The sequence below is a fragment of the Aythya ferina genome, assembly GCF_964211825.1.
Source record: "Aythya ferina genome assembly, chromosome: 8".
NCBI lineage: Eukaryota > Metazoa > Chordata > Aves > Anseriformes > Anatidae > Aythya > Aythya ferina.
The window spans coordinates 24,784,514-24,790,513 of record NC_140304.1 but is presented as its reverse complement, the minus strand read 5'-3'; positions in this window follow the sequence as shown (position 1 = coordinate 24,790,513).

Sequence of the window (6,000 nt, the reverse complement as noted above, 5' to 3'; positions counted from 1 at the left end):
GCTGACAGCTCCCTTCTCCCGGAGCTCCTGGACAGGAGACAAAACGTGATTTCTTGCTCCTTCCACTCAAAGGCGGCTGTGAAAGTCTGATTTATGCTGAACGCTCTGGAAAAGAAAAAAGCTTGGCCGTGGAACCAAGCACAGCTCCCAGCCAGGAAAACCTTGTATGGGATCAACACGTTTTAACCATGCAAATCGAATTTGGGTCCAAACAGAGCCCTGTTTCATGACTCCTGCCTCTCCCTTCCTTGCTGCATGGGGCCAGGCTACCTCTTCCCCAGACAAGCCCCCACATCCACTCCCTGGGGCAGGGACACATGGGGATGCTGCAGACAACTCCTTTTGTCTTTTTTCTTTTCTTTTTCCTTTTCCAAGGTGCAGCCAAACGTGTCACAGCTCCATCTTTCACTGAGATGATTTCCAGCTGCCGAAATGCACTGGATGAGGTCCACCTGCCTGGGAGCCTGTCACTGAGCAAGGTCTTGTGCCATGCAACCCCAGCAGCACAGAGCAGTGCACCCAGGGGGCTCAGGAGGCCCAGGACCTGGTTTCCCTGCCAGAACCCCCCCTGAAGCACATCCCCAGTGATCTGGCTCACAAGGCAGGTACAGCAGGGCCTGAATAAGCCCCTGTTGCCCCTTGACACCCACCAGCATTCAAGGTGCACAGTGACAGAAGGCGTGGCAATGAACACAATCTGCAGAAGGAGAAGATTTGTAGACAGAGGGGAATGGAGAGGTGGGCACCTCCCTCCTTGGGGACATTTGGAACTTGGCTGCACAAAGCCCTGGGCAAACTGACCCTAGCTGGCTCTGCTTTGAGGGCTGTTGGACCAGAGACCTTCAGAGGCTCCTTCCAACCTAAATCATCCTGTGCTCTATACCCACAGCACTACCAGAGACGCTCCTGCATCATCTAGAGTTCGACAAGCCTGCCCAGGTATCCTTCCTGCCTCTAAATCAGCAGGATCCTAATCTTCCCTCGTGATTTTATTCCTTAATTCGTTTACCATAATCCCATAGTATGTGGCTGGAGGAAAAGGAAACGACACAGCAAAGCAAACAGAGAAATGCAAGCAGTGCCCCTGAGAATAGTATATTACTCCTCTTCTTTCCTGTTTGCCTTCCTGACGTTCCGCTTTCATGAGCATTTGTGGGATTTCATCCAAAGCTCCAGTATCTCCTCTCCAGCCGTGGCTGGTGATGGATGCTTAGAAAGAAAACATCAGAAATGGTGAGCCCAGAGCAATCCTTTCCCCACTACACCCTGGCAGCCACTGGCAGCCATGGCTTCAAGGGCATCTGGCACTAAAAGCCACCTCGTGCGCTTGGTGGTTACCCAGAGAGCCACCGGCTGGAAACCCCATCCCAAACAACCTCTCTTTTGGGGCTGAGAAGCTGCTGGTGGAGTGAGAGGCACAGCAGAGTGAGTTTTATGGGGTGCCCCGGGGAAAGGCATTTCCCTTCCCCTTGTGAAGTGGGCTGCGTGCTGGGAAGGGACCAGCATCACCGGAGCTCTGCCCGCTGCTGCAGAAGCAGAGCCCGAGGGGTTTGTGCCTCTTCTCCCCTTCCTCTTTTTTTTCCTGCGCCCCCGGTCCCACCCTGATCTCAGGAATTCACTAAGAAAAGCCATCTCGGAGGTAAAACCCAAACCCCTTCCCCTGCCAGGCAGCGCTGGGACGCCTCTCGGCAGCGCGGTGACTCAGCCCGAGCCTTTGTTCGCCCGCAGAAGTGCCACGCGTCTCCGCCGCGCGTGTTCAAGTTGAAGAGCCCTTTGTAGGCAATTTATCCCCCCGAGCCAGAATGGGAGCGTTTTACACTTTGCTCTCCCATTGTGCTGCCGGGAGAGAGCTCTGCACATGCACACGCGTGTGTACACACACACACACACGGGGCAGAGCCTGCAGGAGCAGCCAGCACCCTGCTGCCTGCTGAAGGCATCGCGCCCTGGGCTGCCAAGGGTGCTGAGCACCCTGTCCCTGAGCCAGGATGCTGGGGGACGGGACGTGGGCACGCACGCTGAAGGGAGGCTGTGACCTGCAGGGAGCCCTGGTTCTGGGGGGGCTGATGGAGATGCTCCAGGTGAGTGCTTGGTCCAACCCCATGTGTGTCCGCGCCGCTCAGTCGCAGTCATGCGTGCCAACAGAGTGGGCTGAAGTGAAGCTTGGCAGAGGAAAATCAACCCCACGCATGCTCACCACCACAGCCACTGGTGGAGCATGTGGTGGCCATGAGAATCCCCCCTCCGTGGCCTTTTTGGGCACACGGAGCTCACAGGGGAGGCGAAGATGCCTCCGTGCCCCTGCTCTGACACACGGGGCTGGCTTAGACCTCGGTGGAGCCTTGAGAAGAGGTAGAAATATGTATTTCCCCAATAATCTGAACACTTCAGCAAATGTTTTCCCTCAGTGGGACGTAGCTGTGGAATCTGGGGACCGTGGCTGCTGCCAGCCGATCTGAGAGCAGAGCGTGGGAAGCCAGGCCAAGTGCAACAACTGCCAGGACAAGAAAGGGATCTGGAGGGGTCTGGGGGTAGGAGAGGATTTTTTAATTTCTTTGTCTCTTTGATGTCGTTTCTTTATTAATATTTACATGTCAGAACCAGCAAAGCACACCTCCAGATCGCAAACGGGATCTTTTCCTCCTTACTTGGGCAGCCGACCACGCAGGCCTGGCAGTTGTGCAAACCAAGAGGTGTGCCAAGCCCACCGCGCCGCCGGGAAGGAGAAAAAACTCCGGTTATTTGAAACACGTGTCCCAACAGAGGGGTTCGCCTCTCCCCTGCGCTGGGTGGAAAGCCCTGCTGGAGCACCAGGCTAGCCCCAGCCCAGGCCCACCCTGAGCCACCCATTGTCACCTGCACTGCCACCTCCACCGCCACCCCCACCTCTGTTCCCCCTTTCTAATGCATTTACAAGGTTTCAGCCCGAATTTTTGAGGTTCTCAGTTTAGGATTAAATGCTGTATTCCCATCATGGTGTTTTGTGAGGGGATGGAGGGGAGCTCGGGACAGCAAAGGCCTCGGCCACCCAGCCCCTGCACCCATCCTGGCATTGCCCCTGCAGCCCAAACCCTGGTGCCAGCCCTGCCTGGGACCCCCCCCATCTCCCAGGGGATTTGGCAAGGCGATGTGGGTGCCTCAGCTCACAGCGAGGAGAGAGAGCAACACGGGGCCGCGGGAGGTAACGGGAGCCAGGAGATCTTCCCGACTGCTCTGAGGGCAGAGCCAAGTCCTTCAAATGAAAGCTCTTGAGGGAGAAGAGAGGATCTTCCCTCGAGTGTCAGGCGCATTTCAGCACCTTATAAATACTGACGTCCTCCCTCCTGGCTGCGTCCTCAGCCCCACATGGAGCTGAGCACCGCAGCTGGACTTGGCCAGGGGAAGGCAGGATCCAGCCTCAGGTGTGCGGGTGGCTTCAGAGCCTCCTCCTGCTGCCATCCCTTGGCTCAGCCAGCCCAGAGCAGCACAGCCCCAGGTTAACCCTGGCCCTTGCTCAAAGCTGAATAGGAAAGGGGATGGGGTGTCCTCAGTGGCCGGTGACCCCCACAGATCGGGGGGGGCTTAGGGCTGGTCTCACCTGCGCCAAGAAACAGGAGGATTTTAGCAGCACCACCACCTCCTGCCAGCTGGGCTCACGGCTAGTAAAAGCGTCTGTGTTTAGAAAGGGAGTAAATAGAAAGCTCCTCGGGCTATTTGGCACACGGGTCGGGGAGAGGGGGTGAGCACAGGCATTTTTCTGAGCAGCCCCAATACCTCCGGCCTCCCCGCAGGGCTCTGGGAAGGAGAGGCACTTGCTGCTGGTGGTGGTGGTGCACATCCAGGCTGCGTCCCCTGCCCTGCTCGGCCCTCCTGGCTCCTGGCACCTGCCAGGAAGGGTTAAACCTGGCTGAGAAATCCCAGCCTGCCTGTGAAGCACTTGTGGCCGGTGCTGCTGGTTTCCACCGGGATCCAAGTCTGCCTTTCCCCTGGGTCCAGCCCCCTTTTAAAGCTGGGGGATGCCCCAAAAGCCCTGCGAAGTTTGGGGGCTGCTGGACTGATCCCTTCCCTCCTGGGAAGGAAAGGGGCATCGCGGGAGGGAGGTGAGGGGAGCCAGATCCCACCCGGGGATCCTTTTGGATTTGGAAAGGGGGGGGATCGCAGCCCCTGCGCCCTGATTCCTCCTTCCCGGTATTACCGAGGGGTCAGGTTACACCAAACAAATGGGGAAGCAAGGCAAAATCGGGGGGAAAAAAATAGAAAAAATACGAAGAGGGGAGCAAGGAGGGAGATTTCCAAGCCCTGCGCCAATGCCCCTGGCACAGCGATCGGCTGGGGACGGGGTTTGGGGTCGCTGCTCCCCGCTCCGGGCGCGGGGGTTTCTTAGGGCAAGTCTGCAAAAGCCATTAGGACTTTTGTGCCGGGGCACTAGAAAAGCAACGCAGACACCACTCACTTTTCTAAATAAACATTAGTCTTAAAAAGTTTGCACTGCTGACCCCCGCAGCTCTGATTACTTGTAATTCTCTGAACCATATTTTAAGACTTCAAACTCTTTTTTTTTTTTTCTCTTTTCTTTTTCTGCTGGGGAGGGGGGAGAGGCTTTGGTCGGTTTTGCCCGCACCCGTGCCACAGATGTGCTGCTGGTGCTGCCTGCTCCGGGGGCGGGGGTCCTCCCTTTTTCTTTTTTTTCTTCTTTTTTTTTTTTTCTTTTTTTTTTCTTTTTTTTTCTTTATTTTGGAAGGATTGAGACCACTTTCGCGATGCGGCTGCGGCGATGCTGAGCCCCTCGGGCTCCCCAGGAGGCTGCGGCCCCATCCCCGCCGGGCTGTGCCCCCCCGGGCCGCCCCCAAACCCCCCCTCGGCACCCTTTTTCCCCCCTTTCCCCATACCCCCAAAGCAGCCACATCTCCTTGGCGCGGCGGAGGCAGCTGCAGCGAGGTATCATCAGTCTAATTGGAAGGGGTCACATGTTAAACCCTCGCTGTTGTTCGCGGTAATGTAGCTGTGTCCCTCGGTTGCACATTTCCTGATTTCTCTCAAACCAACCATTGTCACCAGGTTCACTCCACGAGGAGTGATCCGATGGGTTGCCACGGCAACTATAATGACATTAAAATAGAGGCGGCCACCGCCGCGGCGAGCAGCGGGGATGCGGCGCCCCCGGGGGCTCCTCTCCGCATCCCTCGACCCCCCCACCTCCCAAAAAAAAAATAATAATAATAATAAATGGGAGCAGTCCCGGCAAAAAAAAATAAATAAATAAATAAATAAACCCGCAGCGTTCCGGATGCCCCGAAAATCGTAGCGGTAACCCGCTGTCCGTCCCCCCCCGCCAGCGGAGCCGGGAGGGCGGTTTGGGTTTCCTTCAGCCTTCCCCTAGAAAGCGGCTGAATTAAAGCAAAATAAACCCGGTCGGAGCGAGGCGAAGAGTAAAGAAAATGGTACTCGGGGTTGTATTTTTTTTTTTCTTTTATTTCTTTTTTTTTTCAGAGCAAACGGTACAAACGTGCCGGTGACCAAGCCCCCACACGGCACCTGCGGGTCGGGTGCTGGGTGCCTCTCCCTCGGGCCAGCCCCGCTCTGAAACTCACTTTCTGCAACTTCTTTTTCAGGGAAACGATCGTTTCCGATCGTTTTGCCACGATCAGTTCCCTTCGGCGCTGCCTCGCCGCTTTTCCCCATTTTTTCCCCTCGAAAGCGGGGTGAGAGGAGCTGCCTAAAAGAAGGCCCCGCGATCCCAACCAGCGCAAGTCACCCGCACGTCCCCACAAATATTTCCCAGTTGTTCCGTCCCGGGCGCATCAAGCAGCGCTGCGGCGAGCAGGCTGCGAGACAGGAGAAGGGAAATTCTGGGAAGAGCAGCTCCAGCATCGCCTGCTTCTGGCGGGTGGTCCCGGTGCGGGTGTTTGGCGTGGAGGAGGATGCTCTCTGCTCCTCTGCTCCTCTTCCCTCCCCACCAGCAGCGCCCGGCCCCGGGATTTCAGCGCCGCTCCCCAGCCCCGAGCGTTTTTCCCCGGGCAG